This window comes from Halichoeres trimaculatus, unplaced genomic scaffold (genome assembly GCF_033239565.1).
Source record: "Halichoeres trimaculatus isolate MK-OKI-2021-1 unplaced genomic scaffold, fHalTri1.1 fHalTri1_scaffold_1, whole genome shotgun sequence".
NCBI lineage: Eukaryota > Metazoa > Chordata > Actinopteri > Labriformes > Labridae > Halichoeres > Halichoeres trimaculatus.
This window is the reverse complement of record NW_027437179.1, coordinates 12,601,864-12,625,402: the sequence shown is the minus strand read 5'-3', so window position 1 is coordinate 12,625,402 and position 23,539 is coordinate 12,601,864. Positions and strand designations below refer to the sequence as shown.

The following is a 23,539-nucleotide window of genomic DNA, read 5'->3' as shown; positions in this document are numbered from 1 at the left end:
CACTTTGTAAAAATGTGTTCAGTTTGGAAGTGAATAAACAGTTGCTCTGCCTTTGACGGTCAGCAAGTGTCTAGGGATGATGATGTAGCAGGAATCAGGAGGTGTTTTGTTTCTAAGAGATGTGTTTTCACCCCTTCCTCTTTGCCCTTAAAACAGAGGGCTAAGGGGAAGGGAAAAGAGTGACAATTGTTGAATTTGGTGTGTGGTGTCAATAAGATTTTCTAGCTGCTGCAGGTCAAAATGCAACCATGCAACTTTGGTCAAACAGCAACCTGCTAGAGTGGTATCTGCACTAATTTTGAAGTAATAAGCACTTATGAAGCATTTTTACAAACAAAGAAACAACGGTACTCACTTTCACTTTCACTTTCACTTAGGTCTTGGTCATCACTGCGTCCATCATCAAAATACTCTGTGTGATTGTCTGTGCTTCCAACTGACACAAAAAATTTACAGGTTTTATGTTGTAATTATTTACATATTTATGTATTAAATCACTTAAAGTCCATCAGATCCATCTGCTGCACACAGTAAACATGCATGTTACACAGATCAAGAGCAGATTTTCACTTTTTTCTACAAAGGTCTGGGATTCTACTTCTAAGTCCTAATGTGGTCCGAATGCAAGCCAAGACAAATCTTCCTCATTCACACAATGTTGAGCCCAGGGTGACTTCCTTAAATCTATCTTTAATTCAAAACTTTCAAAGATGTATTTGAAAACAGAAAACGTCACAAGAGAAAAACTCAAATCAGAAAGTGTAGACCTTTTAAGAAATGCACCTTGTGTTTAAATAGCTGCATTCTGAAGTTGGGCTTTAAATTATTCTACAGCTGTTAGCATTCCACTGAAAAACATAATCACTTTCTACATACGGTCCAAGTGTCTCTGATTGTAGATGCCTTCTCCATCAGGACTCTCTGTGTGATTGTAGGTGTTTCCACCTGGTAGAAAAGCATCATCAGGTTTTTGTCTTTAGATTATATCTTTGCATGCGTCCCCTACTTTCAACAGTCAACAGTTTTCCTGCTTACAAAGCTCAGACCTTACTGAGACACTATCAACAGTTTGCCTCTTTAAAAATCAAGACTTTATGAATGTTTATGAATAGTTTGAACTTCAGAATCATACAGCAACATGCATCAAACAGAAGAGAGCCAGCTTACCTGTGAGGAGGAGCAGAAAGAGGAACCCTGCAAACATCATGACTGTAGAACATCTACAGTCAGTAAAGATCCCTGTTCCTGCTCAGACTGAAAGACTCGGACTGCCTTGTACTGGAAGAGGGCAGGCCACATATATGACACAAGCTTTTTCCTTCTTCCTAAATGGCATTAACTCAACAATTAGCCCACTGTGCGTAAATCATTTTCCTCATTTGACCAAAGCAGTGAACTCATCTGTACATCCTCTGCGGTGGCTCCAGAGAAAAGCACTTTAATGGAAGAGCTTTATCCACCAGCTTCCACAGAATAATGTTGGTGGGAAGGCCTATCAGAGCTGGCAAACACAACAAAAATGGCTTTCCACAGTTAATGTTATGAATTTGAAAACTTTTAACATTAAGCGCAAAACAGGTTAAGCAAAGCTTATCATCAGCAATGACAGTAGGATACAGGTGCAGCTCATCAGACTGATCAAAATGTCATCCAACTGAAGGTAATAAACAAATGAAAGGTTGACCCATAGACTGTATAAAATAAAGATGTAGTCTCCACAGCGTCACCTGTTTGTTCCTGATACAGTAAAATAAAGCCAATCTGCAGATTCAGCCACATTGGTCATGACACAAGCTTCCTTACTAAAAACTACAGGGCGCCCATCGACTGTTTAAAACATGGACGCAGTCTCCCTGACGTAATCCATCTGTTGCTGAAACATAAAACAAAGCACATCCGCTATCACATCCATATTGAGGCTGTAAATAGGTTGATTTCTGCTGTGAAAACAGCTTTTTTGGCTTGGTGTGTATATGACATTCAGTACCTCTAGAGCCAGCCTCAAGAGGACTCTTGAGAAACAGCAGAGTTAGCACTTTAGCATTGTCTCATATTCTTAGACCGGGGGTTGCTGCTTGAGGGCGCCTGTTGGGCCATGAGCTGAGCTGTGTCTTTGATTGGATAATCAAACGAGCCTAACATCTTCTAAAATTCAACTCACAGTGTGTACCACTAGCGAAATAAGCATTTCAGACCTAAGCTTTTTTTGAACCAGGCTGTAAATATGTTTTTTAAATGCCATAAAAGTGTGCGTTTTTTTTGGCTGGGAGTCTATGTGGTTTACTGTCTTTCTGCAGCCAGCCTCATGCAGATTCTCAATGAACAGCAACTTTTCGCACTTCCGCATAGGCTTAATTTTTTTAAAGTGGATGGTGCCCTTTGGGATGACTTTGTTTTTCACAGGGTTAACATTTTGAAGCTGTCTCCTACCTATGAGTCATGGTTTTAGAGCACACTGTAGCAGCAGTGCAGCCTTTATTCAGAATCCTAAGGTACATTTTATTGCATTTCATTTAGTTTCCAAATCAAGACATAGCTTTACATTATTGATTTTACTGATATTTGAAACTGATGTGATGAACTTATTTGTCTTTAGTTATTTATTGAGTGCTGGATTTTGTCACTTTATGAGTTATGTTGATAGTATGAAAAAAAAAAAATTAAAATACATGTTCACACCATAGACTGTATAATTAATGGACGTAGTCTCCCCGATGTCACCTATCTGTTTTTGAATGGAAATGAAGCAAATTGGGAATCGCGGAAGTGGCAAGGGCTTTGTGTACAGCTATTGGGCATCTGTTAGTCAGGTGATCTGAGTTGTGCCTCTGATTTGGCGAGCTCGTGATCCTAATATCCTCTGAACAGTAGAGTTAGAAAAAAAATCACCCCCGTACAGTGAGTGCCTATAGTAAAATTAGCGCTTCAGACAGGAGACGTTTTTTGAACCAGGTTGTAAATAGGTTAATGCGACTTCTGATACTCCAGGAGCCAGCCTTTAGCGGACACTCGAGAAACAGCAGATTTTAGCACCTAAGCAGATTTTATCACTTCAGCATTGTCTCATATTCCTAGTCCGAAGGTTGCTGCTTGGTTCAAACTCCACTGAATTTGGTGTTGCAGTTTGTCTGAGTAAATTTTTTACAATGTTAAAATGCCCTTTAAGTTTAACACCCTTCATATTGTACTTCTTGCGAAAATTATGCAAGATTAATCAATAGTTTATACTTAAAGTTAAGTACATCATAGTAAATTAAAAAAAAACATATCACACAAAATGTTCACATGCTCTTTTGCAGACTGTGGAGAGTGCAGGCTCAGTGGGATCTGTTTTGTCAGGAAGCTTTAAACAGCATCTCTTCATCTCCAGCATCAATAAAACACAAGTTCTGAAAGGGAATTCAGCCAGCAGCATTTTAAACATGTGGTCCACCTGAGAAATGTTGGTGAAAGAGACACAAAATGTCTATTTAACCTGGAATAGCTTGGCTCTATGTCACAGCGGATATTATTAATTCAAGCTACTGGCTGCTGTTTGTTTGTGCCCCCTCTGTGGTATACTGCCTTTCAGTTATAACACAGCGCAGTGACAGCTGGTGTACTGGGAGCACATCGGATTACCATTAACAAAGGATCAGAATGGACTGGCTGTGTAAAGTCACCACCAAATGAGGAGGTGAAAAGGATGATTTCAGTCTTTGGGTGTGGTAGCTTTTCTGTGTAAGGCAAATTGTTTTTCTCCAGAACAATCAAATGATAGTAGCTTCCTCAGCAGGCGGTTTAATGCATTTCCTAAACATATCAGGCCTCAGAATGGACTGTTTTCTGCAGCTGGTATGACTGCTATTTAGAGGCTGTGACGTCAACTGCAGGACCTCCATCCTGAGCCACTAAACCCCTTAGTGAGTGAAATTGGAGGGAGATGCAAATGATTATCTGTAATAGTCATGTTAGGAAGCCTGTTCGCACTCGGTCCTGTTCATGCCAGTTGGCCGTAATTGCATCAATTTAAAATGATTTTGTCCTGTTTGCTTGCAAGTACATAAACACACGTATGGCACTGAATAGCATCCGTGGTTACAGCTGTGTCTGTGCACTTTGCAGTTTGTATGAATGAGTTTCATTTGGCTCAGGGTGCACCGAGTGTCAGCGCCATTTTACAAAGCTCTGTATCTTGGTAACAGCGCGTTAGAGGTTGGTTTTCTCCAGCATCTCTGCTCAGTTAATACTTCATACATCATGGTTGTTCATCCGGCCCCTCAGTAATCACAACAGTTAAGATTCTGGCACAGTTTCACACAACTTGGCTTCACAAATGTATCTTCTCCACTGGTGATTTTGTTTCCAGAAACTCTGGAGACATTCAGGTGTATCATAAGCATCAGGCTTTTCTTTTCCCATTCAGCCTCTTTTGGAAGAGACGTTTGCAAAATCCGAAGCTCAAATGTCAGACTAAGCGCGTGAAAGAATCCTGAACACACTGACTTAAGATGAGGAGATTTTGATCCTGACAGTACAAGATAATTCACTTTATCACTGCGACTGTTATTGTTGAAGTAAAGGCAGAGTGGGAAAGAAAAAATATGGAGACAACCTGCTTAAAGGACAAATTTGAGTTGAGTCAAACCATGAACAATTTGTCTGCAGAAAAAAACAAAAGTTAAAATCTGCAGTTTTCTACTTTATATTCTGAAGCCTGACTTCTTAACGCCTGTTCCTCTTGTTTTTCCGTCTCTATTTGTTTGTTTGTTAAACTTACATAATCTCCAGCACCCTGTTGGAATGCCTTCCCACCACACAGCAGCTTCTAAACATTTAAGTGTTGTTAGCCAAACAGATGTAAGTGAGGAGGAGGGATCTTCACATAAAACAGAGACTAGAGAGAGTCATGACGTGTTTTCTTCTACAACGTGGGCTGGACTTAACCCCACTCCCTCTCTGCTGCCATTTTTTATTGTATACAAACATGTTACCTCCTGTGAGGTTTGTTGACTCCTGAAGTTCTGTGTAAGAAAAGTAAAGTGTTTTGTTGTTCAGCAGAAGCGCAAGAAAACTGTTAAAGTCATGAACAGTAACTTGTTGCCTTCAGGGCTCCTGTTTTCCATACTGTTCTCTTAAAAAAGGCAAATAAGAAATGAGACACCTGGTGACTTAACTTCTTAGTGTCCAGTAAAGTGTAGTTGTTGTTAATCTTGGTAAACCTGATGAGGTGTGATTTGCAAACGACAGTACTGAATAGACTTCAGAGGATTGTGACCTAAAGCTTCCTCTTTAGATGCAACAACCATGAATGATCATTGACTTTCTGTAGCAACTAATTTTCCGCCAAGTGGTTCAGTTTGGTTCGTCTCCATGCAACAAGCATCTTGTGGCGTTTCCACTTACTAATCCCAAGACAGATCCCCAAATAACGAGACAAACCATCCCACTTTTTGGTACCCTTCAATTAGGAAGGGACTAAACCAATCTAACCCCAGAAGGTGGAGCTAGAAACACTGCAGCCCATTGGTTAGATAGCAGCTGCTGTATTACTCCTCGTGGCACACAACCTTCCTGACACAAAACGTGATCGCGCTTTGTAACAAAGACCCATGTGACGTCTACAAAGAAGACATTTTCATTTTTGCTCTTTGTTTACTATGAAGAGAGGAAGACCGGCCTCCATTTCTGCTCTGCCAATCACACGTTTCATACTGGCTCTGTCAGGTTCCCCAGAATAGCTTAATAATGAATGAACACCAACAAGGTACGTTAATATACATAGTCCAAGGCCCTCCATCTCTCCAACACTTATGGGGTCTTAAGTCTGTAAAATGTTTTAGACCACTAACTTAGTCAGCTAAATGTGCATACCTTTACTGGAAACAATGAAAAAGTTGATGTCAATGGAATGGGCTGCAGTTAAGGATGGGTACCTTTCACATTTGAAATGATACAACACCGATGCCTGGTACCTAGCAATCTGTGTCTGTAGTCAACAGTACCAATTTTCGGTACTTTTTATGTGTTTATGTAAATGAATAAATATAAATAAAATAAATGTATTTTTTTCATATATATATATATATATAGATATATATATATATATATATATATATATATATATATATATATATATATATATATATATATATATATATATATATATATATATATAGATATATATATATATATATATATATATATATATATATGATTTTTTTTTATTTATTTATTTTTTTTAATAAATTCATCCCTACCTGCAGTGGTCAGTGGTTGAATTAATTATAATCAGACAACATCTGATCTGATGGGATCCACACACTAGGTCAGATGTGTTACATCTCTTATTATCAAATATTCTTTCACGAAAAAAGAAATACAGAACCAAATTTAACAGTTAGGATTATTTTACCTCAAAACTCTTGGTGTTACTATTTATCTTCTCTGACTACTGTCTATGTTTCTTTCTATCTAGTTCTAGTCCGTCTAAAATATTTAAATTCATAAAAATCTGCACAAAAATTAAGCTTCTTGTGTTTACCTGTATTAAAGATGTACCCATACTTCTGTAAGTCAGTATTTTCTTGTTCTCTTAAAAGGGATTGAATCCTTGTCAAACACTATCAACCGAACATTTTAGCCAAACAAGAAGTAATAAAGTACGACTTCCATATTTCTTCATTCTGCCCGCATGTTCATCAGAGTCAAATAGGAGTCACAGGACTCATGTTTGAATTTTGTAATCTAAGAGGAGTGGCTCAGTCAAAAGGTGAAGCCGGCAGTGTGATGCAACCGGGGCAGAGATTTGAAATTCAGCACTGGTCCTTAACTTTGGGGCAACACTGCTTCTTGTTTTGAATTTCAATCAGCTTTTGTAGACTTTATGTTTTTTCACACTGCCCCTGATGAACCCCCTGCTTCCCATCCTCCCATCGCTCAGCAGAATCCAGTAAACAGCTGTTTGATTAGATCCTCCTTTCTCTGCATCTCCTCTTTTTCCTCTTTGTTGTTTGTGTTGGCTGCTTTTGCCACACATCTGGTGTTTTTTTTTTTCCCTCCCTACCAAAAGGGCCACTAACCCTGAGGATCTAAGTGCTGCTTTCTCTGTATTATTCATTTTATTCACGTTGCTGTTTAGCCAAGAGGCAGAACGAGGACCCTTCAAAAGCAGGCCAGAATGAGCGGCTATTTTGTCAGCACTTAATTGCATCGGTACATTTAGAGTGTCGGCGAAATGTTTAATGCAAGAAGCTGAACAGGTGTAATTACTGTTCATTTGACGAGTTGTAAGATGATAGCCGCTGTTAATGTGTTAATGTACTTCAGAGGAAAGCAACTGGCATTAACAGTTTTACCACAGGCCTTGATTTGGGCCTCAGTATGACCATCAGCATCACTGCCATCCTCATGTCCTCATTTTCATCATCAGTGCTGCTATCATCATTATCACAACAGTTTCTGCTAATGTGGAAGGCTGCAGTGCTGCCGTCCAAACAACATAATTACCTGTGAGCTGGATTTACTAAACAAAGCACCTTAACAATCTCAGCTATGTAGCAATGCTTTGAATACTTTCAGGTAGTTTTATGGGCGCTTAACTCCATACTTCACACAAACTATTTCATGAACAATATTCCAAAGCTGTTTTATGTTTATTAAAAATAATAAACACCATACCCACTACATTTGACTGCAACAACTACTGCTGCTTTGTGCTACTTTGAGTTTGATATTAAATTGTAGTTGAAGTGATCCAACTTTTCAAACAAAAAATCTAATTCCAGGATAATCTAAAAAAATATAACAATAATAAATAAAAAAGGCAAAAAAAGCACATGTCATATTTTGGCGGTTATTAAAAACAAGTCATTTTAACTATATTGTATTTTAAAGGTAGAGTCTGAAGGAATTTTTGTTACATCTTAGTTAACACAACATTCAAACTAGGCTCCTCCCCCTTGGCTTAGTGCCAGCAGCAGCACACACCCACAGCTTCCAACTGTGATGACATGAACACACTCACCAGCTCAGCAACCACTTGAGTATCGCCTTTTAATGTAGGAGAGACTTGAGAGCTATGCACCTGATTTGGCATGCTAGCACAAGCTAATCACAGGTATTTTGCACATACCTGGTTAGCAGGAAGCCAACTCACATAGCTCTTCGTCCCGTGTTGCTCTCTAAGATCCTGAAAGTGAGTGGAAGTCGAGCCAAGCTTCACCCTTGCTGAGAAAAAAAAGCTTTATCTGTTTGGCGCTTGGCTTCATATTGGTTGTTGTTTTTCTTCCTCTGTGTCACATCCACTATCGTAGCTGCTCTGATTAGCTTCCTCCACTTGCTAATCAACACGCAAAGTCACTTGCGCACTGGTCGTGTTGTAGTTGGCTGATGTAACCATGCTTCCTTTCTGCCCAGAAGCATCCTGACACAAGCAAAATATCAACATACAGGCAGAGGAGAGGGTTCGAGGCAGACACAGACACTGACACGCATGAACAGAGTAGGAGATAATTGAGTAGGATTAGTTGATATTTTATTTTTTAGGAAAATCCTGCAGACTCCACCTTTAAGCTTTTTGCCATTTTTTTTTTCCAAATGTTGAGTTTTACTTTAAAATGTGAGTTGTGGCTCTGTCTGATGTAGAAAGGGTATTTAAATTTGAAAATACTGAAATGATATGATAGAAAAACAAAGTTTTTTCTCTTGTTTTCCAGTAGAGACCTGTGTGTCAGTATCCAGATGGCAGCAGGGGGGTCAGGCTGCAATGAGCATTGTGTCCCAGAACCCGCTGGGCTCATACATATCACTGAGTCTCAGTAGATGGATACCAACGATGTGCCTTGCTGTTCTGTTCACCTGCTGTAGAGCCCACCTGTCCTGGGCCATGCACATCCCATCCCAGTTTGTAATGTTTACCGCTTTGGTTCGCTCCTGTGTTAAAGCTAACAAGAACTTGGCAGGAGAATTTTGGCACAGACTTCCATGACTTTCACTCATTCCCAGGAACCTGAAACTGTTCAGCTCCCCCCACCTCAGCTCCACTGATGCAGACAGGGTGTGTGTCTGTGAGTCTCTTTTTCCCTAAAATCGATGGTCGCTGCAGCTGTAGGTGCAGAGAATGAACAAAAGAAGGCTGAGCATGCAGCCCTGAGGGGGCTTTGGTGTTCTGCTCCTGAGTAGAGGAGTCATGACAAGTAAACTTGATCCAGAATGTTTCCAAATCTCTTTTTGTTCTTACTGTGCAGGGCGTCAAATGTTACACTAAACATCAGTCACAACAACGGTTACAACAACGCACCTCTAAGTCTAGACACAAAGAAGAAAGAGTTCTGTAAGACACAAAATAAATCACAACCATGTGAAGAATGAGGATGACCTCAATGATCTGTAGAGTTTATCTTTGCAGTTAAGTCATTACTGTTTGACCATCAGATGATACTTATGAGTCATGGTTAACAAGCCTGGTCATGTCTGAGACAGAATAGAGACAAATTTGTATTTCTTCTACTCCAGTGAACATCAACTGGAGGCCATGGGCCAAATCCATCCCACCAAAACTTTCCACCGAAGGATTCGATCACTTTTTAGTGAAGACCAAAATACCCCAGTGAGGAGAACAAACTGTTTCTTTATTTACTTTTCAAATCAAATGAAACAAATGTCCTCTGAATAGTAGCTTGTGCCATTGCCTGCCTTCAATCAGATATAACCACACACTCATTGAGTGCCCAGACGCACTAGTTGCCCTCGCTTGTTCAGTTGAAGTCGTGTTAATAACTCCTTTGGGAGCCCCCCTCTTCTCTGGCGGACAAGCCTATGACTCTCTGGGATATGACTCCTTGAAGCATGCATGCTTTGTGTTGTGGTGAAGCCTCACATTATTTCTTTAGCAGCAGTGACAGTTTGGTCCCAATTTTTTTCAATTTAACATATTAATTTCTCAGTAGGGATGGGTACCTTTCACATTTGAAACGATACGGTACCAATGCTCGGTACCTAGGAATCTGTGTCGGTAATAAATGGTACAAATTTTCTGTACATTTTTTGTTTATGTGGTAAAAACATAAATTTGTTTGATAATGAAATATAAAAATTGTTCAGTTTAACATTTTTACTCTTCAGTATATAACCTTGCAATGCTGTGTTAATGTCCTGCATTAAAAATCACCTACTCTTCCACTCCCTCACAGTCACAAGGATGCATTGAGGTACCTAAACAGGGCACCGTTTGATTTTATGTGAATTTGGTACTGCGGACAGAATCCGGTTGGTACCTATGAAAGTACCTAATTTGGTACCCAATCCTTACACAGGCACAGCATTTATAAAAGTTTTCTCTATGAATACATGTTTATCAGTCCATTCTTTATTCAAGCTGCATTTTTCTGCATCAACTTCAAGTCAATTAGAGACACTTTCTGAGCTTTAAATTTGTTCAGAGGGCCTTCCTCCTGTTGGTGCTCTCCACAACATGTGACACTGCATTTGATGGTGATGGGCAGCTAGACAGCCTCACAAAGATGAAACCTAAATATTGTAATTCCCCCCCTGGTGATTTGGTGCAATATAGATATTATAAGTCTGTTAACATTGACAAATACAAATTCAAAAAAATAAAAAAAAAAATATATATATATACTTTAATTTACTTCATGATAACATCTAGCTCTCACTGTCTGCCATAAGAGAAAAGAAAAAAAAAGGTTTTAGGTACCCTGATGCATAGTGAACACATGAAAAAAGTTGTATGGTTCTATATTTACAAAATCTATGCATTCCTGCACTTAAGATAAGCTGATTTGATTTTTAGGACAGTTTTTGCTTTTACTCAATGTTGACTCAATTTTCACTGCAATATGAACTTCCATACTTCTATGAGGTCAGGAGAACCAGGGCTTAAGGCTAAAAACTGTGAGGAACTGTGTACAAAACACTTAATTCAAGTCTTTGATCAAAGAAAAGTGAAGTATTTTCAGTTTTACGTGCTCTGAACACACAAACTGTTGCTCATTGGTGCAGAGCAGCCCCGAGCTGAAACATGACACCAGGAAGATGGAAGCAAATTTTCAAAGAATTCTTTAGATTTAAATACAGGATATATATCGATCGAATAAACGAGATGTGGAAGGCAGTCACAAATCACTCTCGCTTCCCTCCCTCCTTTTTTTTTCACGTGTGATACATTCAGGGACCGTCAGAAATTTGAAAATCTGACGAGAACACCTCTTTTTCCAAGTAGGACACACGGTTTGTAAATGCCAGACATTTAAAAATAAGTGCATCTTTGAACGCCCCTCAGGTTTGGGATCCAGATTCATCTGCGTTAGTTTTTATAACGCGTTAACTTGCTATGTAATTAATTAATCTAATTAACGCGTTTAAATGACAGCCCTAATTTTAAAATAAAATGCAGAATGGTGAAAAGTTATCAACAGGAAAATCAATACCAGGTTGTGCTGTGCCACATAATAACTTGTGAAACCATATAATACCCATAGACTCTACAATATATGAATATCATATCTGTGATGTCACAGATTTGTTTCTGATATTGAGTTTTGAAGCCAGTCGTCAGCAGAGGCGGTATTGAAAATACTAAAACTCGACCTAGCTTCGTTCGAGTTGGATGAGGTAAAGAGGAGGGTCTTTAGCCTCTTAGCATCAATACCCTGGAATGCTCCCCTGAGGAAATTCTATCAGATGGAGTCCTGACCAAATTGACAAATCATTTAACCAATTTGCCAACCAGAGAAAGCCCCAAATGTGCTCAGATTAATATGCTTAAAAATGTTTTTATCTGTGAGATTATTAGAAATGACAACTGAAGAGGAAAATATTGGTGGTATAGACAAGGTAGTTAAAAAAAAAGGAAAAAAACAATCAGAGATTTTAGTTTTATCGTGGTTATGTTCTCAAACAATAATCCTTGGTGAAACAGAGCAGCATGCATCCTGTCGTCACCCCTCTTACCTTTAGTAATGTGGACATATCAATTATGAATACAAAGATGTGAATGTTTGAGCTCAGACTCCTTTATGGATTATATTGAATTAAGAAATTTAAAAAAAGAGGCAATTATGAGTGATGACGTCAGAAACTGATTTTTTTTTCCAGCAATTGTTGGTTTGACTCCTGACATGAATACACTATTATAGCTTTGACGTAAGCAGCAAGGCACATGCAGCTGCCTCTGTAAGATTCCACAGGTCCGCTCGGCTGATGGTGTGTGACACATTTTATACAGTGGCTTGGTTGGAAGAAAGGCTCACAAAATACAACTGCCCACGCTGGAGTCTACACGGGATTTGAACTGTGCCCGTGCATTGTTTGAGGAAAAGATTTTGTGTCAGAAAGCAGCCTGCTGATGTCTGAAGAGTGTTCTTTAGACACTGCATGTCGTGTTTTTCAATCCATTGTTGAGTAATGGCTGTATTATCTGTTTGAGTTTTAATGAAATGGAAAAGTTTTACATCTGCCACGGGGGAATTGTTATCCTACCACTCAGTCCAGAAACTCTGGCAACTGCCTGGCAGGTAATTTCTATATTCAGAGAACCATCATGTCAAATGGATCTCTGAAGACAGGGCTTTTACTGACTGCTTGTCAATGCAAACAGACTTTTTCCACCACTTAACAGCCGCTTTTAAAAAGAAAAAAAAAGGTTGGAATCCTTAGAGTCATTATGTAAAACAGAGATACATCTTAAAGGTGTTAAAGCGTACTTATTAAAATCACCCCTGTTCAAGTCAGAATGAAAATCACTCTCCATGAGCTGAAACCAAACTCCTGGCTAAAGCCTTTAAAGCACCTGCATTTATTCAGGGACTAAAGCTTTCTCCAGTAACAACTGAGAGTGAAGTATTCTTTGCAATGTCTGCAAAAACCCTTCAAACTTCCAATGTTTGAACTGTAATATAAGTTTAAGTGGGACACTTGGCTTTGAGATGGAGCTGTCTTTTGTTATTGTGGTAAATGTGCTGTTCCAAGGCTGACACATCCAGTAATCTTCTATCAAACTCAGTCACCTCTGACTCTGGTTCACTTGCTTGGTATGCAGCAGGCTTTGGTTAAACTGTTCTATATAAGGTGGAGGAAAATATGCAATGATTGGAAAAAATGTCCAACACTTAACTTAGTGTCATGTTATGTGGTTTGTTCATATTGTGTGATGGCTGCATTGCTCAGCATGAACAAACTGTTCCCTGAAAACTGCCAAGAAATAGGATGAAATTGCTCTATTTATAACTTTTTTTTCTATGCTTGGTTAAAGTGGCAAAAAAGGAAGGCAATCAACCATGGTGATTAATAACTACAGTCTCTATCAGAGTATGTTCCCCATCACCCCAAACATGGAAATAAAGGCAGGATTGAAATGTCTTCAACCACTCAAATCAGCACAAAAGTCCAGAAAACTTCCTGAAGTTCTCTAGGATTTTATTGTGTGACACTTTGTTGTGCTGATGTGAGAACACAGCAGGGAAAATACTGTGAGTGAGCAGGTGTGGTGACATGTATTTCATGTTACTGGTGGAAAGAGAAGAAAAGCAGCATGTAGCAAGATGGGTTAAAATGTCTCAGGTGGGAAGAGCAAAATCATATGTTTTGCAAAAAAAAAAAATTCTGTCAAAACAAGGAGAGTATTAATGCAACATTACATTAAAGAAAATAACCTTTTTATATAAAAGAAATCACATTATTTTTATTTATTTTCAGACCATGCTTATATGATTGGTAATACATGTTGTTTATATATATATATATATATATATATATATATATATATATATATATATATATATATATATATATATAAAGTAGAATTTAAAAAGATAAATATGTTAAAAAAATATAGCATAACCCTATAAAAATTGAAAATATATTTCACTGAGGAGAAGTGTAACGACAAGATCCCAACCAACAACTCCATTTAATGTATGACTTGGTCTTCTCTACCTGCACTTATCCATAAAATAAATGCTTGTTTAAAGGGGACATATTATGCTGACCCGTGATTTAATACTTACATATAAAATAATAAAGTTGAAAACAAGACCTTTCACCCCCTGAATTTTCGAAAAATGAGATATTGTATTTTTTCTGATATCCTAGAACGAGATTTGATGCCTCTGAAAATAGGTCATTGACATTTGGATTCGAGATTTCGACCGTCATGATGACACGAGGATCCTTTCTTTTCATTGGAGTAATCTGATAAAGCAGCTCCTCCTCTGTGATGTCAGTTACACAACCGCCACCGAGGGATACACCCACCAAGAGCCGAGGATAAATACAGCTCCCTACTAGCTTTGGCTAACTTGACTGAGTGCTAACATAGTGACGAACTGACGGTAGAGGCGATCTTTAGACTACACTTTCAGCATGATGGATAAAACAGACAGAGAAAAGTGAAGGAGCAGGATGGAGCCCTGTTATAGAAATAGTTTATTGGTGAAGTCTGCCTATATTTCCACGTATAAACTTTACATGTTACAGTACCGCTTTGACTCATCACACTGAAGCGTCCTGAGATGATCTGTGTCGAGGTGGATTTTCTTCCTCCTGAGCTGCAGAACCATCCGGGTCTGACTCGGGGTCCAGTACAAAAGGACGTATCCTACACTCTGCCATTTTATTAGTGCTATCAATGCCTTACAGTGAGGTTTTGGCAAATAGCTCCATTTTGTAAATACTGCCATGCTGCAAAAACCGCCCCCTGGCTCTACCCCCTCCACCCCTCTGATAGAACTGACCAATCAGAGCACAGAGGGCTGTGACGTTGCGAGGTTACTGGAGGTCATTCTCGAAATGGAGCGTTTCAACAAGATCTTCAGAATGGCCTAAAATGAGGATATTGAGAACGCTATTGTGGGGCAATGAAGGAACTAAATGACTTGTACTGAGGGCAGAAATGCTTTACAGGCATCCTAGTCTGGCATAGTGACAAGGAGAAACAAGCACGATATGTCCCCTTTGAGGTACTTCTAAACCAACAGAATTTACAAAAGTAACTTTTAGACACCCCAACAATAATGTCAACAGTTCCTTTAATTAGAGACTGATAATAAACAAGAAGAGAGTTACTCCGAAAACAAGCAGCATCTCTCAACGACAGGCTAAGCTATCTGCACCTTCTGCAGCAAGTATGAGGGAGGTGCGAGGGGTCAGAGTGGTGTGAGGATGTTATGGCGTGTGATATAGGGATATTATGAGGGTGGTATGAGGGAGGCAGTTTTTACTAATCCTTTGTGTCTGTTTCTTTACGCCGTCCTCACTGTCTGTCTAATAAGAGCTGTCTGGACTGGGATGATGGTGTGTCTGTCTCCGTCAGGTGTCCATCTGTTTTTTAAAGGCACTGAGATCAGACTGTCAAACTTTTTTCAAACTGCTAGATCCACCATCTGTTATTCACAGAGAGGTGTTTCTTTAAAGTTTGCTTGCTGAGAAAATGTGGCTCCCTACAGTGCAGCATCAGAAAAGGGGCCATCCTACACCGTTCTGTTGCTGTAAACCAAAGTCATTAAAAAGTATGTAAACAACATCCAACAGAAACCTTGACTGTAGGTGTTGCAGTTTTTATTTATTACTAATATCATCATAACTGTTTTCAACTATCATTAAATTATTTCAGTTATTAAACTGTATTGTACTGGCTACAAATTTGCAATGGGACAGATTCACGCCCTTAGAGCCCCTGTGTGTACACAGAAACAATGAATCCCTGTAATGCTGAAGGTCAAAAACATGTTTTGTCATGTTTTGTGAGAAGCTGGAAACTCATCACAGGGATTTTAAGAAAAGTCATCTTAACCATCCAAGTCTCTTGGGTTACAAAACCCTGAACTTAAGATAAAATATTGATATGCAAATGATTTATTGACACATTTTTTAAAAATAGTTTCTTGGTTTCAACTGTTGGTGATCTGTTTTTCTTTCTTTTTTTTTTTTTAGTTGTTTTTACTGAGTTTTTTTTGTCTTTTTCCAAATACAAATAAGAAAGCAGGGACATTTTTATCCATGAATCAAATAAATAGAAATCTAAATGGTAGACAATAAAATAAAAAGGGAAGCCATTTAGATAACAGTAATAAAACTTTGAGGATGTTGTGCTCTTTACGTAACCAATTTGTATTTCCTCTTCATTGGGTTGCTCTTGTTCTAATAGGCTGTAAACGGTTGCCCTATCAACCAAAATATATTTATCTTCCCCCTCAGGGTGAATTTTATTTTTCCGAACTGCAAATGCTTTATTACATCATTCATTGAAGCTAGATAAGCTGGAGGGTTTTTATGTTTCCTGTTCAGTAGAATTAGTCATAAAGCATATCACATTCTTTTGGTTGCTGGATGAAAAGAGAGCTCCTAATCAGCAGACCCATCTCCAAACACTCCTCTACGCACACCTCACACCATGGGAAAACTTTCTGAAACAAACTTTAGAATCCTCAAAAAACTGGGACTCTCACTTTTTTAGCTACACTGGACGCAGCACATATGTTAATGCTTAAATGACCGTGTAGCTCTGCACATGCAAAACTGAAGCTGGGAAGGTCGTTGATCTGTTACTCGAGTCATGGTCACACTCACCAGCCTTCAAGTAGATGTTTGTAATGAGCTGTGAATGAAAGATCTGGGTGTCATTCAGGAAAAAAAATACTACACAAATAGATGATGAAAAGCCACACAGCAGAGAAGGAGGCAACATAAATTACCCGGCCTATCCTAAGAGGTCGTAACAGTTATTTTTATATTATATTATAACACCAGTCTTAAAAATTCATTACGTTTAAAAAAAAGTGCTGTAACAAAGTAACGATTGATCATGCACTGACAGATTGAGCCATTCTTATTATTTACATTAATATTAATGCTGTATTGTAAATGTTAGGAGATGGAATTTATAAATATAGTCTGAAATTTTGCTCTACTCATATTTTGTTGAACTCCTCTGTCTTACAACCTGACATTAAAATGACAAATGATTTGTTATTATGTGCCACTTCTGTCCTGTTTTTAAGAGTATCCTGTAGAGGATAAGGCAGTGACTCAGTAGCTACATTGCTTATGGCCATTACACTCGGATAAACCAACACCACATTGTGCATCTCAGGTTCTTCCCAAGAGTGAGGTCCTGGGTTCAGCTCCTTCAGCATCTGTGCTCTCTGTTTCCTGTGAGAGGGTTTTGTATTCTCTCACCGCCTGTGAGAATCCTCTTGGTGCTTCAGTTTGCTCCCAAAGCATGCAGGTCAGGTCACTTGGAAACTCAAAGTTGCCCCTAGGAGTGAGATGGAAGTTGCCAGTGTTGCTGCACTCACCCAGCCTCATAACCTTGAGCAGGATTAGCAGAGATGTATGGATGGATGTGTTTCTCTGCTGAGCTGCTCACCACTCTCTGGTGTGGTGATGCCTTATGGGACAGACATTACAGCACCTGGTATACAGCCAGCGCCTGTAATATCTCTAAGGAGATACCATACACAGCACTCATAACGTTAAGTTCTGACTGTGTTTGAAGGAGAGTTGAGTAAGGAAGCAAAAATTTGAGGTCCAACCCTTCTGACACTGTCTGCATACCTCACCAATCACTACAGCAAGCTGTCGCCAACATTAGATCATCTGTCAGGACGATACAAACTGATTTCAGAGTCACCGCTTGAAGAAGATGTCTAAAAAGCTGTTTAGAAGACATTAATTTAATGCACCATCTTTTTCAAAAATAAGGTTAAACTGCAGTGAAGTGTGTTGAGCAACAGTGACAGCTCTGACAGCACTTGCGGTCCAAAATAACATCCATGCAGCCAAGCAGAAAAGAACTACAGTCATCACAACCTTATAAACCTCATTAATACACCCACTCATTTTAAATATACTCCACAGGCTCTGTTCACACCTTACCTTGATCAAACATTATGAGGATCATACGATATAGGCAGCAGGAAATCTGTTTGCACTGAGCATGAGTCCTGCCATCTATTTATTTGCAAATGGTGACAGGTGTGCCAGATGGACTTTATTTTACACTTTTAGCCATGCACCTCAATCAAGTAAGTTATTATGGCTGGTATCTTGGGTCAACAGCTGTTCAGTACTGTACTTTTCCATACTTGGATTTGGAATATCTAAGTCCACAGCCTTGGAAATATTGCGTTGCCTTGTACGATGTCTTTAATTTGTGAGTAAATGAAGCTAGAAACTTGGATGCATCTGTTGTAGAAGGCTGCAAAGAGTCCCATTGTTGGTTGTAACACATCGTTTCATACACTGACTGTATGATCGGTTGTCAATGCTGAAGAAGATTTTGTTGCACTGGAAAGTCTTGTTGCAACCTGTTTGTGGAAGAACATTGTTCTACTGAAATCTTACATCCAAACAACTCCAAATAATCAAGCTCGTGGGTTTTTTTGTTTTTTTGTTCGTTTTTTTTTTTTTTCTGTGGACGGAGCAGCTTCTCTGGCTCCCACCTTTAACTGCCTCTGTCTTCTTTTTTTAGATTAAGTTTTACTCAGGGAGAGAAGGAGGCAGAGGCAGGGTGAAGAGGCAAAGGCAGAGGCAAGAGAAATTGGCAAACCGGCAGCTCCACGTCCAGCTCTATCTTTTGCATATTAACCCAACATAACTACTTGGTTTAAACAATATTGACTAAACCTATTGACCAATTTACAGCCGTAGTCTTTAGAAATATGGTAATAGAGTTTGGCAACGGAAGCGGCTTAAGCTCCATCTATTCCGATGAGTTATCGTTCTTTAAACACCAAATTGAAGCTGCAGGCAGCATAAAAATGTCTGGTTGTTCTGTGGTCAGTTGTCAGAAACAATATGACACCATAAAGTCAACTTCAATCCAGTTCTGACTGTTACAGAGCAACTGGTGTACTGAAGGAAAGAGTGGCGTTGCTAACTGTTGGCTCTCAGTGGAACGTGTCAGTGATTTGTCAGGTCATAAGTTACCAGTTTACACGGTGACACTTCACACTGAAACACCAGGGACATCTGTGGCTGTGTCATTAAATGCGTCTTCTTTATCCAACCTCAGGTAACCAGGTTTGACCACAAAGAAATTATTCTAACCATTTTCTAAATCCAGTTTTTACTTTGTGTATTTGATGAAGAACTATTAATATGTTGATAAATTTGGTACAGTTCTATCTATACCGACGTAGTTTTCTGGCTCCTTTTTCATAACCCAAGTCCCAGACTCAGCTGTCTGTGAGCTCTTTTTGATTTGAGAGGGTTTCTGGCTTATTGAATTTCATGTCTTTATATCGCACAGTCTGGAAAGTGTCAACGGACAATGCAGTCATAAGCATTGAGAGACTTGTGTGTTTCTCTGGGGTACACGCTGGATTTCTCTACTAAAAACTTCTGTCTACTAAATGTCTGTCCACTTAATGTTTTCCATCCACTTACTGATACCTCATGAACCTGTGCGGCATTTACCATCTGCCAAATTGGTGTTATTTAAGTAAAAAAGTGTGTTTTTTAGTGGTTGCTTGACAAACCATTGTACTCTGCAACACTTCTGTTGCTTAGATGTGCAGGCAGCCATAACTCTTTAAAAACCACAAATTGATCTATATCTTGTTTGAAAATTCACCAATAAGCTAAAAAACTTGATATATTACCCAGCACTATGTCACATAAGGTCACATAAGGTCACATATTACAGTGTATTCTATGCGTTCATGCATTATCTTTATTGCTTTTCCTTTTTGGGATCATGTGAAGGCTGGAGCCTGCCCCAGCTGTCATTGGGCAGACATCCTGGAAAGGTCACCAGCCAATCACAGGGTTAACATTTAGACAGGCAACCACATACACACCCACGTCCTTAACACCTTGAATTTAATCAGGCGAGCTTAGTTTTTGGAGTGGGAGGAAGTCTGAGAACCCTGTCAACTCTACAAAGAATCGAACCAGGAACTTCCACGCTGTCAGGCCACCGTGTTATCACTGTATCACTGTGCAGCCCTTTTTCACTGTATTTGTGGGCAAATTTTAAAACTGGGTATTTCCATAGACCAGGGATAGGCAACCTTTTCTATGACTTGTGCCACTTCAAAATACACTGGTGCCCAAAGTGCCAATACCTACTTCTTTCATAAAATCATTAGAAAATTTCTGTTTTTACTGTATTTTTGCAGTATTTGAACATTCTCACAGCAGAGTTCCCCTTATCTGTCTTCTATCACTGTATCTCGCCACAGTGGCCAAGTGTAGGACATTGTTGACGTTTTCATCCACAGCTTCGCTAAATACAGGAGCATCTTTGAGAGCAGAATTTTGCTGCTGTAACACATTTTCTGGCATTTCACTAACACACTTTTTCACAACTCTTGCCAAAAAGGGGCATCTTTGTGGACATGGTTGTGTCTTTATTTGGCAGTTCGTCGAATAAAACGTCAGCAGTCAATAGGAAAGACTCCTTTATGTACCCCCCATCAGCGAATGGTTTTCCATGCTTCAGAAATGGTTTAACTTCCTTCTGTTGCCTGGTGTTTAACAGAACAGAACATTTTAAATGTACCGCTCTGTTTAGCATACCAACACTGTGTCTGGTCTCAAAAAGACGCTGCACAATTGATGTCCTGTGTACCACACTTGATGTACCACGCACATCAACTGATCTCCTCTGGCAATTAATCCGTTCTCCTTTGTTCAACTATGTTGGAGAGAATGACTGGAACTTGGTCTCTTTGCCATGATAACACCGCTAAATGGATGCAAGTGCAAGCTAGCAGACTGAACTCCCAAGAGATTTGTGTTGACGCACTTGCGAGTCATATTTTCACACCGGTAAAGTCATGTTTTAAATGTACTTTCTGATGTTATTTATCAATTTTTTTTGTAAGAACATTTATAGTGTGCTCAGTTTCTTAAGTGTGAAATAGAATACAATATAATGATTTTGTGATTATTTCTTTTATTCTATTTATTTATTTATTTGTCCTCTGCCTCATTGTCTGCATGCCAGAATAAATAGCCTCAGGTGCCAGCTACGGCATCCGCGCCCTATGTTGCCTACCCCTGCCATAAACTGTGTAATTGATGGACATAGTCTCCCTGTCGTCACCTATCTGTTTCCCAAACGGAAAATGAAGCAAATTGGAAATCATGGCCATATTGGAAGTGGCAAGGGCTTTGCGCACAGCTATAGAGCGCCTGTCAGTCATGTGACCTGAGATGTGTCTCTGATTGGGCAAGCTTGTGATCTTAATATCCTCTGAACTGCTAAGTTAGAAAAAAACATTGCCCCCCATACAGTGTGTGCTGGTGAAATTAGTGTTAAAGACCCAAGCTGTTTTTTGAACCAGGCTGTACATAGGTAAATATCTCCTTTGAAAACTGCCTTTTCTTTTAGCTTGGTGTGTATGTGACTTCCGGTACTTCCAGAGCCAGCCTCAAGTGGACACTCGAGGAACAGCAGATTTTCACCTCCCGATTGTTTCATATTTTTAAGACCGGAGGTTGCTGCTTGGGTCTCTTCTGCAAATAAAATGCTTTAGATTTAGGTCAAGAACCATACATTGGATTCTGGGAAATTGAGGCATTGTAAGCACAAAAGAACAATTACAAGTGAAAAAAACCTCATTGCTTCTATTGGAAATTTAAGCCATCAACAGTAGTTAGGCCCAGAAGACAGGAGGAAACACTCCTTTGTTCTTCTACAGGAAATCAAAATCTTCCTCTAAGCATCTTCATGTCATCTTATGGCGAGTGAGTGAAGCAAATTTACCAACAGAATTCTGCTTTCTCCTTAAAAAAGAGGCGCTGAATCATCCTGTTTCTAAGCACCACTCCTTTGACCATGAGATGTGTTTAAAGGAAGTATGTCTGAGCATGTCACCTGAGAGTTTGCTTAGATTCTGGTTGACTCTGCTGTTGTGTCTGATTGCTCCCACGTCAAACACCATTAGTTGATGTAAATGCCAATCAATATCCATAGTGAGTCCCTCTCTGGCTGTACTTTTCAGAGGAAACAGGGAATAGGAAGAATCGAATAGCACTTTGTCAGAGTAACTCTTGTCGTGTGAGTGGATTTGAAAGTGCTTTGGGGAAAAAAAGGTGATAGAGGAATGTGGTGCATTAAATGCATATGGAAAATAAATGAATAAAACATAAAGCCGGCAACATTGGGCTCTCCTTTCCTGAGAAAGAGCATCCACTGCCTTTTTATTTCAAGGACATACCTTTACATCAGCTGAGATAAATCAGAGGACTGTGTGGTTTAATACTAATGAGACGAGCTTGACCTCACAGGAGGATTTAATGCAGGGAGTTAAATAGAGACACTTCAAACCAAACCCCCACGGAAAATCTTCAGCCACCTTTGAAAGTGATAGTTGAAAACATTTCCGTGTTCTCCTTAAGGCACAAGTTATAATTTTATTTATTTCATTTCAAATGGGATAAATTATTAATGTGCTCTGGGGCTGTGTTTTTTAATCCTAATGAATATGATTCAGACTCTTGCTGGAAGGCTCGGCCATTTTATAACTGCCATGGAGTCATTTTAACTGATCATATATTTTGTTTGGACCCAGTTTTTTTTTATAATGGGTGTTAAGTGGATGCTCTGAGTTCGCACAGACATGACAATTGCATAGGTGCAGATTTCTTTACCTCACTGACACCAGATTGCTAACGTGTGGGGAAATGTGTCAGCTCTTTGAATAATTTATGTCAAACTGAGTAGATGAATGGTATTAATTTGTTATTTTCATCACATGTAATCTAAATGTCTCATCTAATCAGTAGTAGGATGGATATTAAAGCCATGATTAGATTATATTGCTATCTTGGGGAAAAGGTGAGACTATATTTTTATGATATAAAGATAAGCTAACACTGCATCATAAAGATGGGCTCTGTTTCTTTTTAAACTGACTCTAAAGGCAGCCTCTGTTTGAAATAATAACTGTTCCTGCTCTTGCACTTCATGAAGTTGAGGATAATATGCTGCAACCATCCAAGCATCCAGCAAAGTAGTCCTCTGGGATTCTCCTGAATGCAGAGGCAGAAAGTAATTAGCATGGCGTTATATCACACATTGCTTTCTTTTTTTTTCAATCTTGAAAACAATGCAAAAGGCTTACATCCCCCAGGTGAGGCATTCCAAACTTTTCCTGAAGAGGGCCACATTTAATTTTTGTGAGAATGACCAAGGACCAGCAGCTTTCACTGACTTATTTATTAACCTTTAAAGAAAGAATGCTATATTTGGGGACGATTTCTTTTAAAAATCAGTCTCTAAGTGTGTTCAAACATGCTTGTTACATTATTTAGGACTAATGAAATCAAACCTCACCGGTTCCTGAATAGTTTTTTGATACCATATGTATAATATAGGATTTTTTCTTAATGTCAGGATCAGGATCTTATGGTGGCTTAATGCATTAACATGAAAATAAAAAAATGAATAAATAAAATAAATTAAAATAAAATAAAATAAATCCTTCTGTTTTTACAAGATACTATATTATAAAAACAGGAATTTCAAATGTAAAGAATTTTTTGAAAAGCTTAAATATTTGGTCATGCATGAGGGTGTTCATGTAAGTGT

General features: G+C 38.9%; 1 protein-coding gene across 2 annotated transcripts in view; it reads left to right on the top strand.

The window, feature by feature from the left end:
- The window catches only part of fhit (fragile histidine triad diadenosine triphosphatase), a 476,436-nt gene that overhangs the window by 57,871 nt on the left and 395,026 nt on the right, over positions 1-23,539 (top strand). The gene's annotated exons all lie outside the window — the stretch shown is intronic.